The sequence below is a fragment of the Panicum virgatum genome, chromosome 2K, assembly GCF_016808335.1.
Source record: "Panicum virgatum strain AP13 chromosome 2K, P.virgatum_v5, whole genome shotgun sequence".
In the NCBI taxonomy this organism is placed as follows: Eukaryota; Viridiplantae; Streptophyta; class Magnoliopsida; order Poales; family Poaceae; genus Panicum; species Panicum virgatum.
The window spans coordinates 8655065-8677133 of NC_053137.1; the positions used below are offsets into that span (position 1 = coordinate 8655065).

Here is a 22069-nt window from a genome sequence, read left to right on the forward strand (position 1 = left end):
TCGCCGGTCGCCGGTCGCATCACGATCTAGAGTCACAATGCAAGGAGTGCGATCGATCGCCGTTGACGTCTACGGTCGTCGTCGCAAGCGAATACTACAAAATGGTCCCAGAAATAAAGGACGACTGTCTTCGTCAGGCCTCGATCGTGAGGGGAAAAAAACGATGGTGTCCGACGACGCAATGCAAAGATATTCGTTTTCGCGGCCGTACGTCGCGATCAAACGGACCCAGTATAGTATATAGTTAGTGCTTTACACAGACTTTGGCATTCACGTTTGTCGTCTGCCTCACTTGATCGGAATCTTTATTTAAAGAACTGTAGCTAGTTTTTCTTTTTGCGAAACTAAAGGACTAGAGAATTTTTATAATGATTGAAAAAAAATAAAAGTTGTCCATCTAACAGAATCGTACGGTGATCAAGGTAGAAATTATCTGAAAGTGCCTAGACTAAAGTATTTGCAGCAACAACAACAACATAACCTTTTATCCCAAGCGAGTTGGGGTAGGCTAGAGATGAAACCCAAAAGACACAAAGGTCACGGTTCAGTCACGCTGATAGCTAGTCTCCAAGCGCTCCTATCCAAAGCTACCTCTTCAGAGATATTCCAATCCTTAAGGTCTCTCTTAACCAACTCGTCCCAAGTCAGTTTAGGTCTACCTCTACCCCTCTTTACCTTATCGACACGCTTTAGAACCCCACTACGCACCGGCGCCTCAGGAGGCCTCCGTTGGATATGTCCAAACCATCTCAACCGATGTTAGGTAAATTTCTCCTCAATTGGTGCCACCCCTACCCTTTCCCGAATAACTTCGTTCCGGACTCTATCCCTTCTTGTGTGCCCGCAAAATCACCGCAACATCCGCATCTCTGCTACACTCAGTTGCTGGACATATCGCCTTTTTGTGGGCTAACATTCAGCACCATATAACATCGCCGGGTGAATCGCTGTTCTATAAAACTTGCCTTTTAGTTTTTGTGGCACCCTCCTGTCATAGAGGATGCCAGAAGCTTAACGCCATTTCAACCAGCCAGCTGAGATTCTATGCCTAACATCTTCATCAATGTGGCCATCCTTTTGTAGCATCGATCCTAAATACCGAAAAGTATCCTTCTGGGGCACCACTTGCCCATCGAGACTAACATCTCCACCCTCATGCATAGTCGTGCTGAAATCGCACATCATGTACTCAGTCTTGGTCCTACTAAGCCTGAACCCTTTCGACTCTAACGTACGTCTCCACAGCTCTAACTTCCTATTAACCCCTGTTCTACTCTCGTCAACTAGCATCACGTCATCAGCAAAGAGCATACACCAAGGGATATCACCTTGTATGTCTTTTGTGACCTCATCCATCACCAAAGCAAATAAATAAGGGCTCAATGCTGACCCCTGATGTAGGCCTATATTAATAGGAAAGTCAGTAGTGTCGTCATCACATGTCCGGATAAATGTCATTGCATCCTTGTACATATCCTTCATGAGGGTAATGTACTTAGTTGGGACTTTGTACTTCTCCAAGGTCCACCACATGACATTTCTCGGTACTCTGTCATACGCCTTCTTGAGGTCAATAAAGACCATGTGCAAGTCCTTCTTCTGCTACCTATAACTCTCCATCAATTGTCGTATTAAGAAAAACGCCTCCATGGTCGACCTACCAGGCATGAACCCAAACTGATTTTAGGTCACACTTGTCACTCTTCTTAGGCGGTGCTCGATAACCCTCTCCCATAGCTTCATCATATGGCTCATCAGCTTAATTCCACGGTAGTTAGTACAACTCTGAATATCTCCCTTGTTTTTGAAGATCGGTACTAATATACTTCTCATCCATTCCTCAGGCATCTTATTTGACCGAAAAATGAGGTTAAATAGGTTAGTTAACCATACTATCGCTCTGTCACCTAGGCATGTCCACACCTCAATGGGGATACCATCAGGGCCCATCGCTTTACCTCCCTTCATCCTCTTCAAAGCCTCCCCGATCTCTGCCTCCTGAATTCTCCTCACAAAGCATCTGTTGGTATCGTCAAAAGAGTCATCTAACTCAAGGATAGGCCCCTCCTTCTCCCCATTAAACAACTTGTCGAAGTACTCTCGCCATCTGCCCTTGATCTCCTCATCCTTCACTAGAAGTCGATCTGTCCCATCTTTGATGCATTTGATTTGGTTGACGTCCCTTGTCTTTCGCTCACGGATCTTAGCTATACTATAAATGTCCTTCTCCCCTTCCTTCATGCCTAGCCATTGATACAAGTCATCATACGCCTTACCCTTTGCTACACTCACAGCTCGCTTTGCAGCCCTCTTCGCTAATTTATAGCCCTCGATGTTGGCTGTATTCTTGTCAAGGTGGAGGAGCTTATAACATTGCTTCTTCTCCTTAATAGCCCTTTGCACCTCGTCATTCCACCACCAGGTGTCTTTCCCTCCCTGTTTGCCTCCCCTACTCATGTCAAACACCTCTGAGGCCACCTTCCGAACACATGTTGCCATCTTTAACCACATGTCGTCTACATCTTCTCCTTCTTCCCAAGGCCCCTCACCTAGCATCCTCTCCTTAAACGTTTGCGCCGCTTCCCCTCTAAGCTTCCACCACTTCGTTCTCGCAATCTTGGCACGTTTGTCCCGGTGGACACGTACCCGAAAACAAAAATCTGCCACCACAAGTTTGTGTTGAGGGACAACACACTCTCCAGAAAAACCTTACTATCTAAGCAATCCCGTCTATCCTCCCTCCTAGCAAGGATATAGTCGATCTGGCTCGAGTGTTGTCCACTACAAAAGGTCACAAGATGGGATTCCCTCTTCCTAAAAAAGGTATTCGCTATCAACAAATCGTAGGCCAACGCGAAGTTCAAAACCTCCTCCCCCTCTTGACTCCTGCTACCATATCCAAAACCCCCCGTGCACTCGCTCGAACCCTATATTAGTCGCACCCACATGGCCGTTGAGATCTCCTCCTATGAAAAGTTTCTCGCTGATAGGAAGGGTACTGACCATACTATCCAGATCTTCCCAGAACAGCCTCTTAGTGCTCTCACTAAGACCTACCTGAGGGGCATAGGCACTGATCACATTCAGAGCTGAATCTCCAACTACCATCCGGACCAGGATAATCCGGTCGCCTCGCCTTCTAACCTCTACGACTCCATCCTTAAGGCTCCTATCGATCAAGATACCAACACCATTCCTACCCGATGTTGCCCCCGTGTACCAAAGCTTGAAGCCAGTATCCTCAACCTCCTTTGCCTTCTGACCCTTCCATTTAGTCTCTTGAATGCATAGAATATTTACACGCCTCCTAATTGCTACATCAACTAGCTCTCGCAACTTACCCGTTAGGGACCCTACGTTCCAGCTACCTATACGAATCCTAGTTGGATCGGCTAGCTTCCTTACCCTTCGCACCCGTCGACTAAAGTACTTGATGATACAAAAATATGAGACCAAGTACCAAAAAGTCGGACCAAATACTAATTTAATTTAATTTTTGTAAATACCTTCCACAGATCAACCGTCAGAAAAAAAAATCAACGCAAAAGTACCTAAAAGTACCTATTGGTACTTTACAATCATTGTAATAAAAAAAGAACTATAGCTAGTGTAAACATTGCCAGCATCAGTATAGAAATAGTGAAAGAGAACAATGTAACGCCACTCGCCAAATGAAAAAATGGAGATATCGATGAAGATCATTGCATTGTTGGTGATGGCTATGTTGGAGCTTTCTGATTTAGTTGGAGAATCAAGTAGCAGCTTGTGGAAGAAATTGGACGATGAAGAGTCAAAGCTCTTGCTCTTGGGTGGAATTATAGTTTCGTTTTGAATCGTTCAGCGATCATGTTTGAATAAGTTTCTGAAATCAGGAATGAGTTTCGGCCCAAAAAAAGACTAAATGAGCTTGGGGCCACTTGGAGAAAATGGCTCAAGTATGAAAAAAAGGTAATGACTCTATAGCAGCCGGCCGTATTTTTGTGTTGTCGCACGGCCGTTTTCATCCACCGTTCGCTACCCATCCAACGGGAGACGCGCGCCGCGCATACCACGTGCAGCTGAACAACCGGTCCCAGGAAATGGTAGTGGGTCTTGTGTCTTCATTTCACTCCTCATCTTCTCTCTCTAGGGTTCCTCTCTCTCCTCTCGTATTCACTTGCGACCTTCTTCCAGTTCACCGAGAATTCGGTGGCTCCACGTTGTATTCCTCCGCGCATCCGCACAGGTTGTGGGGGCTGGGAATCGCAGATTAGACCCTGGTGAGAGATTTTTTCATGCTCCCGCGGAGGTAATCGGCAAGGCGCTTGCACCATTGATTTTTTTTTTCTGGTTTGGTTCATGTGTTTGTTGGGCGGAGGTCACCGGCGGGCTCACCTGGAACCCCCAGCGAGGCATCCGATGGTTGGAGGATGGACTGGAAGTGCAGATTTAAGCAGGTGAGTTCATATCATGCGCATCCCCCCACAGGCCCATACAATGTTGTTGCTAGGGGGAGTCGTCCTTTTGATTTGGGGGTTCTTCACGTTTGTTTTGGTGAGGGAGTGGGGGAGGACACCGAGAGCTGCAAGCACATTTGGATCCTAGCGAGGTTTCTGCCATGGGGGAGAGGGGCTGGGAGCAGAGATTTTTTTTCAGAGATCCAGATGACTTTCATGCCCTACACGCATGATGCTCCCCAAACCCCTCTATATCAGGTTCATCCACTGATTTTTTGGAAAGAAATTTTTTTTGCATGTAGATGTTCATCAGACCAAGCACACACGTGCGCACATCTGGTTGTTTTTCGCATCCACCAGCAGGAATTTTTAGTGGAATTGCAGGGGGTGGGCTCAAATCCTCTGCATCGGTTGGGGGTGAAAGTGCAGGGGCGTCAGACCATATCAGAGATCCCCTCGAATAGGATCTTTATTTTCACCGCATTTTCTTCACATTTTTATTCCCCATCGAATCCACTTGAGTGTTTTTTTAATGTTTCAGCATTTGTTGGTTGCGAATTTGAGGTCCTGGAAATGACAGAGTCTTTGCTACTAGCTGGAAGGTGAGTCAAGCAGATCTCTCCACCTTTTTTTCCACTCCAATATATGAAATGATATATCGAGTTGCTCTCGCTGGTGGTGGGTTTGTTTTTATCAAGGGAGGAATAACACTTTTGCACATGAATGAAATGGTAGTTTATTTTTATTGGCTGACTAAAGTACTAGGTTATATCAACTATCAGCACTGGTATAGCACTGGTCTTTAACACACAACCTAGTTCTTTAGCCTAATCTGACCATATGGGAGTAAGTTCTATGTGTGCAATCATCTTGAGAGTACATACACAATATGGAGTAAATTAGGGAGTTATGTGGCTCTCAATTAGGCAATAATGGCACTGAAAAGGCAAAATAGTTTTTTTGGCAATATTATTGAACATTTAAATTTCAGTATGTCATAGAGAGATCTACTAGTTCTAAAAGCAAGATCTTTGGACTATTCTTCAATTTTTGTAGCATGATCTAAACTATGATAGAATAGGAGCATTCCTGCATCTTTTTTGCTGCTTTCATTAGACATGTTTGTAACATCCCAGTTTTCATCACGATTAAGGGGGAGTGTTGAAATATATAATGCAAACTTCTAGAGGGTTCTATAAAAATAAGGATAAACCATGGCATAATTTTGTTCACCATGACAAGGTTCTAGAATGTTCCACAAGAATCATAAGAAGACATGAAGCTTGGATATTTTCTTGTCATGGTAGAATTTAGAATTTTCTAGAAATAGATATTTGTAGGGAACTTAGATATTTATAGGGAACTTCCTAGAGTGTGACATGTGTCACTCATCCAAGGGGGTATGGGTGCCTATATAAGGAGGGTGCCACCCCTTGTCATGCCATACTACTCCACTCCATCCCACACACATCCAAGGGCATGGTAGAAGTGAGCATAGGTAGAGTGTGCTAGGTTAGCCACCACAAGGTGTGTGTTCATTTATAACTTTGTTGCTCCAATAAGGTAAGTGTCTTTATAAGTGTTAGTCTCCCGGTTAAGCTTAGTACTTAGTGTATAAGTTGTGATCCATCGAAGGTTGGCTCTGTCACCCGGGGTCACAAAAGGGTCTGGGCTTCATCGAATGTTGGCTCTGCCACCCGGAAGCCAGCTTCATCTGTTGGAAGGCTCTGCCTCCCGGAAGCAAAAGGCGGCTATGCCATCAAAAAGGACCCGGTACACTAAGTAACTAGAAGCTGACCGACTCTGAAATGAGTTGGTGTAGATCCTCAACTTAGTAGGGCCACCTCAATTTCCAACAATCACTAAAATAAAACTTATGTTGCAATTAAACTAGTAACGTAAAATAATACTAACGTCATATGAGGTATTACATAATTACTAGGCAAACTATTTTATACTCTTGCCTTGTGTTAGTACATTCATTCCCTCCAGTAACCAGCATACGCATGCTTGCACCTACGACAAAAATCATCTCGTCTCCATAAAAGTCTCTCGAGTCACCGTACCATGCCATAATTCCCAGACAATCATGACAGCGCCTACCTCATTTGCCATAACTTCATCATTCCCTGGAAGCCACAGAGTACCCACACCATTGACCTTGAAATGACCCGTCATGGCAGCACCCACCTCGCTATAAATCGGGGCCGCCACATACAGTGCCGGCCGAGATTTTTTCCGCCGAACCGCCTCACCCGCTCGCTCTCGCTCGCGCACGCGCGACACGCCGGCCCCACGACGGGACCGCGCACTGCCGCTGGCATCACGCCGTGCCGCCCACTCTCACGTCCCCACCTCACCACGCCGCTGCAGCGTCCTCGCCGGCTTTGCCGCCTCGACGCTCGCGCCTTCAGCGCTGCCACTGTTTGCATTGACGATGAGCTGCCACAGCCCACGCCATCGCCCGTCCCTGCGCGACGCCACTGCTGCTCTCCTCGCCTATAAAAGGAGCGAGGCCGTGACGAGCCCCGTCACCAGCCCAAGCACACCGAGCCGCTTCGCTCCGCTAGCTGAACCACTCCTCCTGAGTCCAGCTCACTCACGAGACGAAGCTCCAACAATTGTCCCTCTTCCTCGAGCTGTTCCGCGCCAAGGTGAGATGGCAGGCAGCTCCCCCGACCATTAACTTCACAACACTAATAAAGGCCCAAAACACCCACCAGGCCGTGAGCACTTAATCCAAATCATTCTACCAATCAATACTGTAAACTCAATATCTCCTTCATATCAATTCCTTGTCACGTAACTCTTTTTCCTTAACTCTCCTCAAATCACATACTAACTATTCCTCCTATTTTCATCTTCATTTGAGCTTATTTTATTGCTTGCTTGTGTTTGTTTGCCGGTTGTGCCGTTTTTGCCGTAGATCACGGAGTGATCGAGGAGGAGCCAGCCAAGGAGCCAGAAGACCCATACCACGAGCAGGAAGCCGCCGCCGCCGACGCGTATGCAAGTGAAGGCAAGTTTCATCGACCCTTACGTGAGCGGTTGCATCCATGTGAGGACGTTTAGCTGTAGCCTGGGTCTAGGATCGATTACATATACCAGTACTTGAGTGATTGAGTGTGCTCATGCATGCATCTGAGTAGTCATGCATATCCAGAGCTAAGAATAGGACATGAAGGGATCTGGCTGAGACTAGGGCAGCTAGGTATGATGGAGCCGGTGCTACCGTGGTGGTAGACTGGCAGGTGAGTGCTACCGTGGTGGTAGGCTCGAGTTGATATGTTGAAGGATGGTTGCTGCCCTGGTGAACCATAAGGACCGAGTTGTTTTGACATCTCACCTAGCTTACTTTAGTACGACCACAGGTTCCGGTATGGTCCGGACTTAGCCTAATCCCACTGGTTAGCCTGACGGTCGCAGGGATGGTTTACGGGTATGGACCATTGGGGTCAGGGCCCGAGGGTTTGTGCGGCCGGGCTGGGGCGTGACCACGGCTGGGTGTCGGCTATGTCGGTTGTCCGTTCGGGCAGTCGAGCGTGTGGGTACAGTGTACGACCTCTGCAGAGTGTATAATCCATTCGAATGGTCCGTGTCCACGGTATGGATAGGCTACGGTGTGGTCCTGATAACTAGTGAGCTACCTAGTGTGGGTTGTGTCGGGAAGAGTTGCATACCATTAGTTGCATTGCTAATGCATTGTGCTCAATGTGCGTCGTGCATGTCATTTCCCCTCCCGTAGGGCGAGGTGGAGCTTGCTGAGTACTTTTGTACTCACCCCTGTTGATTTTTCTCCAGAGGATCCTGACTTTGTGCCAGAAGACTACGAGTAGATCGTGTCCGCACCCAAGCTGATCGAGTGGAGCCGTGATGGATGAAGAGCTAGTCCTGCATGTCGCTATGCTAGTTGTTATCCTATGGTTGTTCTGTGTAGCTTTGTGTTGTCACTTTACTCCTCGTGTAAGTGTTAAATAAAGCTCTGTATGACTCTGGACTCCACTTGATGTAACATGTATTATGCCGGAGACCTTATTCGGTAATTAATATATGGTTTAGCCTTGATCTTCGGGTCGGGGCGCTTCAATGTTCCTCCATTTTTTCTATATGGACTATGGAGGGATAGCAGGCTCTCTTGCAAATATACCATGAGAGCATGGGTACACAATTCACACTTTCCTACCTTTTTGTACACAAAAACAAATACTAGGCCAATTTTTTCTTCTATACACATCATGCAGCTAGCCTACTAGGCCATTTTATCAGCCATTTTTATCCATATCACATCCCTGTAAAAACCGCAACTAACAGTGCACATTGACATCACCTCTTCTAGAGGTCGCGTTCACATTCTTATGCAGTAACAAAGTAGTTTGATAATATTTAACTAGCATTCAAGTAGTACTGAGGTAGCAATTTAATAATATTTGGTAGGCAAAACAATATACTTTGTTAGGCATAATTACGGTCCCCAGCTAGGCAATAATATGGGGGAAATTAGAAAATATTATAGTTCTGAATTATACAAATCAATATACTTCATTAGGCAACAAACTACTTGGAATGGACATCTAAAATGCTTATTTGGTATCATTAAAATGCATACAAAATATTAATCCAAATGCTCATGCATGCACTAGGACCTTTTCTTGCATGCTATATGCTAACTGATTTGGTTCTCTTTTTTTTCTCATTGCTGCTGTTATTGAGGAACATATGCGTGGAAATCCAATTGGGGTTGCCTAGAAGCTTGTATTTACTTTTTGTGAATTGATTTCATTTTGCTCCGAACATATATGCAGAATGTTAATAGAGCAACTTGGCAGTCCAATTAGTGTAAATTATAGGATGGTTAGCTCTTTCTGACTTCTGTCATTATCTTTTCCCTAATTTTAACAATAATTTTGGTTGGAACTCATGGAATCATGTTAGCACTATCCATCTTTGGTTAGCATTTCTATATTCAGATAGAGGAACACATTTCTATATTCATATCGCTGTTAATTTGGTTTTCAAGAATGGAGCTGTGAAATGGTTATCTTGTTCGTTTTCACATCGTCATAACATTTGAGTACTTGCAATAGGCATTTTTGTCAAATAGTAGAAGCATTTTCAGTACTTTCCTATAGAGAATTATATCAATTACTAGAAGCATTTCATTACTTTCAGTAGGCAAATACATCAATTACGAGACGCATACTTTCCAGTAGGCAAATACATCAAATACTAGAAGCATTTTCAGAACTAGGTAATAATATTGGTCGGAATTGGGCAATAATATTTGTTCTTGATAGGCAATAATATGGGTCACAATAGGTATTCTTTCTACAGAAGGTTACATGCGGCTTCCTACATGTTGGTTGATGCACATGTAGGTGCAACTGCATCGCCATAAATTATTATATGCTAAATCTATTGTTCATCAGGCAAGAATAATGTATTTTGTGTCTTGTAGTGCCCATCTAATGTTTCATATAGGCAACATATTGCAAAGTATTCAACCTCTAGTGCTTCCCTCTAATTATATTCTTTCTTAAAAGCATTGCAGGTCATGGCGTGGTCAGGAAGGGAAGTAAATATGTATTTTTCCTCTAATGTTCTTTGCTTGTAAATTTTATTTAGTTTTTCTTCTAATCTATCTGTTTTATTTGTTTGTACATTTATTTTAAATTGCTTCAGAGTTTATTATGATATGCTTTCAACTTTTAACAAAATTGTTTTTTGGGATTGCATGAGAAAAATATCATCGAAACATATTGAAGTGGGATCTTGTTTTGATGCTTTTGTTGAGAGCAACTCAGTGGTGCAATCAGATTTTAATTTTGATGCTCAGATGTAAAATTATAGTTTTTTTAAACTTGAGATTGATTTTGCATGTGCTGATGTCATCATTTTTGTGCTTATTCTGCTTTAATAGCGTGGTTGCACTTCGCCCTAAGAAAAAGTGAAGCGGGTAGCTTTTTTGCCAAAAGAGGAAAAAACATGATACCCGGAAAGTTAGCCGCCTCAAAAAAAAAAAGAGATGATATGGAAAGCTGGAAAGAAAAGTTTGGAAGGACAGTTGTTGAATTAGATCAGCATAGGTACAGCTAGCCTACCATGAGTTGGTGAGCAAGAAGCTAAGGGTCATTCGTATTGAAGCCATAATATGAGTCATGTGTTGCTTTGCTGTTTGGATAATCATGATTACATCTGAAGGTCAATCGCTCAAGTCCCTGCAACTGTGTATTGTGTAAAACGAGCAAGGGAGCATCGAAGGAAATACTGAGAAGCAGGCTCACCAGCTAGTGATTCGGGGCATACAAAAAGACAGTTGCAAACCACTGAATAATTTAGCAAACATGTTTCAGAGATGCATCTATGTTGATTGGAACGGAAATATGTCACACGGTCAGTTTGTGAAGCATCAGAGTTGTCCATTTATTCACCTAACATTTTTTTCTGCCTCAAACCATTTCAGCATGCTGGGCTGTTAATATCCATTTGGAAAAACAAAAGGAACAAAGTTGGCCAAAACTGCATCTATGATCAAAGGAAAGGAAATTTATCAGGGAGTGAACTGTTTTAGTACAAAACAAAGAATTGCTGGGTTGGAACTTGGAGTATGAAATCAAGTTAATCCCAGGTGGTTCGAGCTTGGAAGTGGCCAAGTGGATAATTCTAACTATCTGCAAAAACAGAGAGTGAATATTCTCCAGGTGGAAGAAAATTAAATTCAGAAAGTCAAGCCTGAACTTACTCCATTGAACTGTGATATGACAAGCAAGTGCCTGAGATAAGTTGACACAAAGTTTTGCCGAATTTGCGATGACAGCGAGCCGGCGCGGCCGCCGCCGCCGGCGTCTGGAGAGTCTGGAGATGCAGGGAGGATACAGGTGTTTCCTTTGAGTTCTGACGATGAAAGAATCGCAATCGTAACAGAAATCGAACTTCCAATCGCCACGCTCCGACAGGGAGGGGTTCTTCCAATCCGTGACGGGCACGTACGGCCTGCCCAGATAAATCTCCGCGCGCGCGTGCGTGCCGATGAGTGCAAGAAACCTTCTCGCCGTCGCACGCCGGCGAGAACCATCAGCCATCATGGCGGCCGCCTCTGCGGACCCCGGCGCGGCGTCGCGGGTGCGGCGGTGGGTGCTCGCCAACTTCACCTCGTCGTGGTTCCTCCTGGCGCCGCTGCTCGCGGCGTACGTGCCGCGGCTGTTCCAGACCTACTTCAACCTCTTCCTCCGCCGCCACGCGCGGCAGCTGCTCAGCGTTGTCGACCGCTATCTCTCCGTGGACGTCTACGACTGCCCCGCCGCCGAGCGCTTCTCCCCCCTCCAGCCCGTGGCGGCGACCGACACCACCTACGAGGAGGTCAAGGCGTACCTGAGCGAGGCGTGCTCCCAGGGTACGTTTTGGGTATGGGTATGAGTAATCTGTTGGAGATGCTCTACCGCATGATTTCTGAAAGCGTTTCACGGTCCAATGTCCAAATGGCACCTACCATGATTCGTCCTTGCATCCTCCTAACAATAAAACCAGAAAGCTTGCCAAAGCCATGCTGCTCTGAACCCTTCTCCTGTCACAAGCACATCATGATCAAGCATGTTTTGTTTCCCCATGGTACTGTACTGCAGGTCGCAACGAGCTCTGCGTTCTTGGCAGAATGCATGGCAGTCGCGTGATCAGCAGATGATCACCAATCAGGTTAAAAGGAGATCGATCGTCTGGAAAGCGTTCAGATATCGACATGCCCCCGCGGCGGCGAAGAACCATGTCGAGGGCCTCGGCCTCGCCGGCGGCCTTGGTCTCGCCGGGGTTAGTGGAGCGCTTCGCCGGCCTCTGGTCGGCGCTCGCGGGCGCGATGCTCGCGTGGAGCATGGTGCGCCCGTACCTCCCGCGCCACCTGCTGCCGGACTGCCTCGCCGGCGGCCTCCTCCTGCGCCGCCTCCTCGACCCCTACCTCACCGTCACCCTCGCCGAGTACGGTGGCGGCGAGGGCATGCGGCGCGGGGCCGCGTACGAGCGCGCCGCGGCGTACCTCGGCGCCCGGTGCACGCGCGGGGCGCGGTCGCTGCGGGCCGAGAGCGCGCTCGACGGCGAGGGCCGGCGCCGCTTCGTGCTCCGCGTGGGCGACGGCGAGGAGATCACCGACGAGTTCCGTGGCGCCTAAGTGTGGTGGCGCGCCGAGCCGGCGCCCCACCACCACCGCCACGGCGGCCGGCGGCCCGGTGAGGACGCCGGGCGTAGGGATGAAAGCGGTCGGGATCGGTCGGGAAAATACTCTAACCATTTTTGTTTTCATATTTTTATTCGGAAACGGAAACGGGAACGGGAAAGCTCGGTCGGGAAAACGAAATCGGTTATGCGGGATATCGGAAACGGTCCAATTCGATCGGAAATACATCGGTAACAGTCGGGAATCGATAGTAAAAAACGGGAACACCCACACATATAACCACTCTAAATGTTCAACTCAATGCAATGGATACAACTATGCATAGTACGTAGGCTAAAATAATACTATTAGTTATAGATGCCAATACCATTCGAAAGATCATTACACTATGATTCAAGTAATAACTCGTGCATAAGCACACTCCACACTTGATAGGTATTGGTCAAAAGTAAGAATATAAAACAAGATATATTGTGATTTTACATCTAAATTTGAAAAATGAAAAAAAATAATGGAAAAGAGAAAGAAGCAGCTGCATGCCGCATGGCCTTACGCCCTTACCTATCAGCTAGCACATGCACGGCAGCAAGGCACCGGCCAGCAAATGTGCCAGGCACCAACGAGTGTGGCCCATGCGGCCCACAAGCACGGCAGCAGCCAGCCAGCAAAGCGCCAGCCGCTAGACAACTCAATTAGTCCCACCTTGTGTACACAAGCTGAGAAAGGAGGAGCCGCGCTCTATATAGAAGACCAGGCCACCAATGCTCCCAGCTGCAATAGCTCCTGCGTATCTCTTTAATCCAATGCGGGAACAATCCGGTACAAAAACGGGAAGTTCCCGTTAAAATACGGGATTTGCGAATACGGTCGGGAAAAGTGCGGGAAAAGTGCCCAACCGTTTCCGTTCCCACTTTCACCGGAATTTCTCGGATTTTTTCCTGAATTCGGATTTTCCCGAAAATTCGATATTCGGTCGGTATATACGGTATACGGTGTCGGTCGGTACGGGATTTTCCCATTCCTACTTTCATCCCTAGTCGGGCGCACGTACCGGCTCGTGTTCCACCAGCGCCACCGGACCTCGTCGTAGACTCCTACCTCCCCCACGTCTGCCTAGAGCTGGGACTTGGGCCGTGCTGTGCCGGCTCGGCCCTCTCGTGCCTCGTGTCGTATCGGATTTAGATTTTTAGGCACGATCGGCACGATTGCCGTGCTGGCACGATAAGTCTATTATCAAGTCCAAACACGGCCCATGGCACGCCGGCACGCTTTCGTGCCGTGCCGGCCCAAGCACGGTCCTCCGGATACTTGCAATTGGATTTATATGCATCGATATATAAATATTATTATTGCAATTAGAAAGCACATAAACTATTCATGGTATGAAAATTACATGATTTTCTTGAATGAATAATATTTTCTTTCATGATTATTGTTAATCAGAAAGGAAGATTAACTGTCATAATAGAACAAGGGGCTACGTAATGGCCGATGGGCAGTTTTCGTGCCGTGCTGGCCCAAGCACGGCCCAAAATACGGGTCGTGCCATATAGCCCATCGTGCTGAAATTCTAGACACGGCACGGCCCTCGTGTTCGTGTCGTGCCGACACGGCTCAAAATATTTCGTGTCGTGCCGTGCTTTGAGTCGTGCCAAATGATCGTGCCGCGGCCTGCCCAAAAATGGCACTGCCCAAGTCCCAGCTCTAATCGAGTACGTGACATGTCTCAAAGACTTTTTTTAATCTTTTTTTTCTGGATTGATGACGATCTGATCGTGGACTACTCGATAACTGACGCTTGCTATTCTTGATTTCGTTCGTGCTTCAACAGTAGCTACATGAGCAAACCGTGGAGCTACGTCAACTTCGACCACCCGACCACGTTCCAGACGTTGGCCATGGAGCCGGCCAAGAAGAAGGCGATCATGGACGACCTCGACGCGTTTCGGAACAGCGGGGACTTCTATCGGCGCGCCGGCAAGCCGTGGAAGCGCGGGTACCTCCTCCACGGCCCGCCTGGCACTGGCAAGTCCACCATGATCGCCGCCATGGCCAACCACCTCAACTACGACATCTACGACGTCGAGCTCACCATGGTGCGCAACAACAACGACCTCCGCAAGCTCCTCATCGAGACCACCAGCAAGTCCATCATCGTCATCGAGGACATCGACTGCTCCCTCAAACTCACCGGCGACCGGGCCGCCAAGCTTCTGCTGCCGCCGCCGCCTGCGGCGGCGGCGAACCCTTACGAGGGCAGCAGCGCCAGCGCTGTCACGCTGTCCGGCCTGCTCAACTTCATCGACGGGCTGTGGTCGGCGTGCGGCGGCGAGCGCATCGTCGTGTTCACCACCAACCACGTCGACAAGCTCGACCCGGCGCTGATCCGGCGCGGCCGGATGGACATGCACATCGAGATGTCCTACTGCGGCTTCGAGGCGTTCAAGACCCTCGCCAAGAACTACCTGGGCATCGACGACCAGTCGACCACCGGCTGTTCGCCGCCGTCGAGGAGCAGCTGCGGGAGGTGGACATCACGCCGGCCGACGTCGCCGAGTGCCTCATGACGGCCAGGCGCGCCGGCTACGGGGAAGACTCCGCCATGGAGTTTTTAGTTGAGGAGCTGAAGAAGAAGAACAGAGAAGAGGCCAAGGTAGCAGCAAACAGAAAAGTGAAGGCAGCGGAGGCAAAACCTGTTCAAAACGGACAAGGATGATGTAGAAGATGGGCAAGAAATCGAATACTCAGATGAGGTGGAAGGAGATGGACCAGAAACAGAATACTCAGATGCGGTAAAAGCGGATGGACAAGAAATCGAAAACTTGGATGGTAAAAGAAGATGGACAAAAAAAACAAATACTCAGATGAGGTAAAAGAAGATGGTGACAAACCAAAGACTCAGATGAAGTAAAAGAAGGCGAACAAGAAACCCAAGACTCACAAAAGTAAATGAAGAAGATGGATAAGAAACCAAAGACTCGGAGGATTACGAATAATTAGGGTTTTAGTTATGTTGATCTAGATGCATTGTACATTATTGTTTTGTGGTAATTTGGGTTGTAGTAACAAAAGTGCAATCATTGACAATTGCATTTGAAGTTTGAACCTAAGTAGGTGGGTTGGGTTTTAACCCTTAGTGCTAGGACTAGTTGTTGTTGCGCACCTTGATGCACAACCATGGGCGGATCCAGGGTGGGCTAGGTCCTCGGCCCACCTTAAGATTTGGTCCAAAAAGTTTCACCCTTTCTATTTTTTATATTTGATCTTATTTATTACTACTAGAAAAATAGCTATTAATTATGTTCTTGGTAATCACCAAAACACACCACCCTCTCACCTAAATGAAGGGGATTTTCTCTCTACCATATTCTTTGTTTGCGGCAGCAACCATTGTCTAAAACAAAAAATAGTTATTAGTAATGGAGAGAGAGAGTACGTTTTGGGTATGGGGTATGAGTAATCTGTTGGAGATGCTCTCCCGCATGATTTCTGAAAGCATTTCACGGTCCAATGTCCAAATGGCACCTACCATGATTCGTCCTTGCATCCTCCTAACAATAAAACCAGAAAGCTTGCCAAAGCCATGCTGCTCTGAGCCCTTCTCCTGTCACAAGCACATCATGATCAAGCATGTTTTGTTTCCCCATGGTACTGTACTGCAGGTCGCAACGAGCTCTGCGTTCTTGGCAGAATGCATGGCAGTCGCGTGATCAGCAGATGATCACCAATCAGGTTAAAAGGAGATCGATCGTCTGGAAAGCGTTCAGATATCGACATGCCCCCGCGGCGGCGAAGAACCATGTCGAGGGCCTCGGCCTCGCCGGCGGCCTTGGTCTCGCCGGGGTTAGTGGAGCGCTTCGCCGGCCTCTGGTCGGCGCTCGCGGGCGCGATGCTCGCGTGGAGCATGGTGCGCCCGTACCTCCCGCGCCACCTGCTGCCGGACCGCCTCGCCGGCGGCCTCCTCCTGCGCCGCCTCCTCGACCCCTACCTCACCGTCACCCTCGCCGAGTACGGCGGCGGCGAGGGCATGCGGCGCGGGGCCGCGTACGAGCGCGCCGCGGCGTACCTCGGCGCCCGGTGCACGCGCGGGGCGCGGTCGCTGCGGGCCGAGAGCGCGCTCGACGGCGAGGGCCGGCGCCGCTTCGTGCTCCGCGTGGGCGACGGCGAGGAGATCACCGACGAGTTCCGTGGCGCCACGGTGTGGTGGCGCGCCGTGCCGGCGCCCCACCACCACCGCCACGGCGGCCAGCGGCCCGGCGAGGACGCCGGGCGCACGTACCGGCTCGTGTTCCACCAGCGCCACCGCGACCTCGTCGTCGACTCCTACCTCCCCCACGTCTGCCGCGAGGGCCGCGCCATCATGGAGGCTAACCGCCGCCGCAAGCTCTTCACCAACGCCGGCGAACGGTACGGGAAGTCGAGCTGGAAGCACGTGGCGTTCAAGCACCCGTCGACGTTCGACACGCTGGCCATGGACCCGGCCAAGAAGAAGGAGATCATGGACGACCTCGACGCGTTCCGGAAGGGGAAGGAGTACTACCGGCGCATCGGCAAGGCGTGGAAGCGCGGGTACCTCCTCCACGGCCCGCCGGGCACCGGCAAGTCCTCCATGATCGCCGCCATGGCCAACTACCTCGACTACGACATCTACGACATCGAGCTCACGTCCGTGACCACCAACACCGAGCTCCGGCGCATGTTCATCGGCACCAAGGGCAAGTCCATCATCGTCATCGAGGACATCGACTGCTTCCTCGACCTCGCCGGCAAGCGCCGCCGCAGGAAGCCGCAGCCGCAGCCGGCGCCGACGATGACGCGCCGCCGCCGGAACCGGCCTCGATGAGCAGCGTGACGCTCTCTGGCCTGCTCAACTTCCTCGACGGCCTCTGGTCGGCGTGCGGCGGCGAGCACGTCATCGTGGTCACCACTAACCACGCCGAGCGGCTGGACCCGGCGCTGGTCCGGCGCGGGCGTATGGACAGGCACATCGAGATGTCCTACTGCTGCTTCGAGGCATTCAGGTTCCTGGCCAGGAACTACCTCGCCGTGGACGCGCACCCCCTGTTCGACGACGTCAGGGCGCTGCTGCAGGAGGTCGACATCACCCCGGCCGACGTCGCCGAGCTCCTGACGCCCAAGAGCGCCGGCGACGACGAGGGCTAGCTCCTGCCTCGCCGGCCTGGTGGAGGCGCTGCGGGCGGCGGCGACGGCAGCCAAGAACGCCACCTCCAACAACATCCAAGAGGACGGGGAGGTAGTGGAGGATGAGTAGATCGAGATGCTTGGCTACTCAAGTTTATGCCTTTGATAATGTTTGGTTGATCAACTTCTACTGCAACTTATGTTCGTAGCTGCAATCGATGTTAGAACTGCATTTCCAAAAATCTAGTGTTAGTAGTCGTTTAACTAACTTCAACTTGATCGATCTTTCCAGCATGACTTTTGTTTGGTTGCATCTGCCTTGGTGAGTAGCAAGTTAAGTGGTACACACGTCAGTGAGGGAGAGTCTCTCTGCAGTACTGCGGGGGAACTACTTCCACATCATCTTTCGAAAAAAAAAGCTTCTTCAAAAAACATCACAGATGCGATTGTCCTCAGCTCAGAGGCTACAAAATCTCAGAGCCAGAGTTGCAGGCAACAGAATGAGAGGACTGCTAAGCCAAAACGCGTTTCATGTAAAGAAAGATGACAGAAACTCATGCAGTGAAGTACTCAAGACAAGGCTCTGATGAAAAGCAAATCAAGTTTAGCAAAGCATCCAAGCAAGACATGGTCACGTCTCGACGTCCTCAACTGCTCAGGGTCCCCTTGTAACGGAGGAAAAGTACAGGAATTACAAAAGATTCAATTCTTGAAAAGAAAATTTTCCTACTAGAGCCTAAGGAACAAAGGATTGAGTCCTATCGGTTCTTTGAAAATACTACGGAATTGGCTTTTCCATGGAAATTTTGAATGAAAATGAGCATGAGGTCCAACCACATGTTTTCTGTCCTGTCTTTGGATTCATGGGTTGTATCCTCTGAATGTAGTATTACTCTCCCTGTGAAGCTGTACCTGAAACAAAACAGGGCATATTGAATCATCGTTAGTACTGAAAATTGTGATAAATGTCCTCAAAATATGTTTGGACATAATAATTTGAGCATGGTACTTGTACAGTGAGCACATTTCCAGTTCATTTAAAAACAACAAATTGATAAAGTTTCTTATCTGACACAACAAGTGCATTATGTCACCAATAACTAGATAGGAAAAGTTCATGTTCAGGATGGAATATGGCTAGCCTAGACAAGCACCCCTATGATTCTTACAACAAACACAAACGGTATTGACTAGGTGAACTATGCACAAATACACAAGCCTCGGTGAACCAACTATATATTAAACCCATCTTTATTAAAAAACAAAAAACATCTTCAAACATCATGTTCCCTTGTGCATCACTCCATATAGGCTTTGCCAATCAAATTTAGGTAGGTATCATAATAGGTTACAACAGAAAAATTCTTATTTTAAGTGGCAACAGTTGCTCAAACAGAGTGAAAACAAACAGAAAAATAGCAGTAGCAATAACCTAGGGAACAAAGTACCCAGACTATCCTTGAAGAAAAGCGACCAAGGGCATTAACTTTTAATTTGTTTCCTCGCAAAAAAAACATTTAATTTGTTTTTTGTGTCATGATGCAAACTCCTACAGATTGATTCCTCTCTACCATACAGTGTCAATCTCCAAATGTACACACAGTACTCCTAGTTAAGGAAGGATGATGGCTTATCCTTATTCTCCCAAAAGCTTTTAAGCTTTTTCCCCCTTCAGGCGCAGCACTAAACATTTCCAACACTGTACTTAACGCTCAGCCACGGGACAATTCCAGTTTTTGAAGGAACCAATTTGTCACAATAAATTTTAAATCATTATATTAATTATCTTTGAAAACATCTGGAGATTGACCAGAATGTTGGAAACATCATACGTTTAATGCATCCTAACCTCCTTGATTGCAAGGAACAAGAACTATATATATCAAGTAAAATTTGAGGTTCCAAGAAATATATTAATATAAACTATAGCAAGGCAAATCTCAGATGAAATAGATAATTCTAATGTTTCCAGTGTTCAATACTAGATTAGTTCATCATCACTCAAAGCTCTATGTGCCCGTTTGGTTGATGCGAATGAATATAATCATATCCCCCACACATCCCTCCGGAGAATGAATCCTGATCGTCCCATTCCTAGCACACTGATAATCAGGCGGCTAACATCGACTTCCCACTGGTATATGCTATTGTTGAAGTATAAGTGAATTGCCCACTTCTTCCTATCAACTTAAGCTTTTGAGTTGAATTGGTTGGTGCATGAAAATCAACATGGTAGCAGGGCTGGTGAAGATGCAGTGAGGATGATATCATCTTTAAATATAAGAGTCCCGCCCCTCACGGCCACTCTCGTCGCCTCCTCCGCCGCCTTCCTCTTCGTCGTCGCCCGCCATTGAGCCCACGGATGGGCACCCCCAATCCCTTCCCTTACAGGATTCGCTGTCGATTTCCCCATTGCCACTATCAGTTTCCCCACCACCGACTGCGAGAGCCCCGCCTCTTGCGCAACCGCCCTCCTGACCCCTCACCCTCCCTCCTGCTCTGGCCCTCACTATCACTGTGGTTGTGGACCGTAGCGAGAAGAGAAGGAAAGAGATAAGAGAGGGTGAGGGTCGGTGCTAGGCGCACCCCAATGTGCTCCATGAGATGTTGTTGTATCTTTTTAGGTCTATCGGGTTTGAGTCACCCGTCGACCTCACGCACCTATACCTCAATAGCATTACCGGCTCTCCTATTCGACTTGTGTGACTCGGCCTAGTGTACGGTGCGCATAGGGGAGCCCCTCCCGCGACGCCGTCAAGCTACCATCGTCTACACAGTCTCTACACCGGTCGTCCCCGACGCTACTGCCACCACTTCGATCCGTGCAACATCGTTCGTTGCCATCTCCGCATGCACCATTGGTCTATTCAGCCGACACATGCACCCACGCGACATTGAGCTCGAGATGCATGTCTCGAGTACGCATACACCATCATCGACACTGAGCCTGTGGCTCCCTCGCTTTGTTGCATCACAGCGCCGCCGCCCGTGGTCTTCCTCATCGTTGCATCTTTCTCGTCGCCAGTCTTCGTCAGGCTAATCGAGTGCTACGTTGTCTTCTTCGAGCACCGCCACCACTACTAACGGATCGTCCGGCCCTGCTGTAGACCATCTGTCTACCCTCTCCAACTCACTTCGTCTAGCACAACCTCATTGCCAGTGTCATCGTATCTTCCCTGACTACTTTGTCTACTCCAGCAAGCAGGCTGCATCGGCTTCTTCTACCCTGTCGTTCTTCTATGCCTACGACTGTCGTGGAGGCCTTCTCTGTTGTTTCCTCAGACAATGGTGTGTCTGGTCATTCCCTCTACCTTGCACGTCCGGTATTGGCAACATCGGCGCGTGCCTTCGTCCTCGATGAGTTCTCAGGTTTGGCGAACCCGGCGCACGCATCGCCACGGTAGCTTTGACCTCATCCTCGGCATGGATCTTCCTCCCCGATGACTGGCTCTAAGCATCATTGTCTTCGTCTATAGCGCTTTCTCGTATGCGCCACCATCTCTAGCGCCCACGGCTTTTGTGCGGCTCCCTCGTCTTCAGCAACCTCAACATCTATGTTTACCATGGCTACTCTAGCATGGCATCCTCGGCCATGGCTATTCACCCTCGTCTTAGCTTCCTCAACATCGACGGTAAGGGCTCCATCGGCATGAGCTACTTGTCAGTTTCTGCTCCAGTCGTCACATCTGCATCGCGACAATGCTATGATTGCTGGGGGATGTCAATCTGTTGGCTCTTCTCCAGTATAATCATTTGTGATGCTTCCACTACGACTGTGGGGGGCGTTAGAGTATATCACAGCATGGGATTAGATAGAATTTGTTGCGTTTACGATTCCTTGTCATATCTTGATGTCCAAGTCTTGTAACTCTTATATATACCGCCTGAGAAGATCAATGCAAATACATCCAATACACACCAATTCTACTTTCCTACGGCTATCCTAATCCCACCATACCAAACAATAGTAAGAAGCTTGCACAATGCTTCTTGCATATTGAAAGTGCACAAGAGTGTACAACTATTCAATGCAAAATGCAAGGCCCCATTTTATCTGAATATGTGGAAACAGTAGTGTAACGAATTCACTATGCTGCAAGACAAAATAATACAAAGTACATGTCACAACACTCTATCTATGAGTGTAACAACAAAAGGTCACAGGAACATGTCCAAATTGTATGATTTATCACCTTTTTGTCGTTACAGAATATCAATTGGGAAACAAGTAACAAAACTCAAGATCAAATTATTCGGAGTGAATAGTTTCATTGCTTTCCTAAACTAGGAAAATATCTATTTTAGTTCAGAAATCGAAATCTATAGGATC

The 22069-nt window shown here is 48.1% G+C and overlaps 2 pseudogenes; both read left to right on the plus strand.

Annotated features, from left to right (window-relative positions):
• Nucleotides 1-11516: 11516 nt before the first annotated feature.
• On the plus strand, nucleotides 11517-15313 carry LOC120695035 (annotated as a pseudogene).
• A 1173-nt stretch (nucleotides 15314-16486) lies between these two features.
• On the plus strand, nucleotides 16487-17869 carry LOC120695036 (annotated as a pseudogene).
• The last annotated feature ends 4200 nt before the right edge of the window (nucleotides 17870-22069 follow it).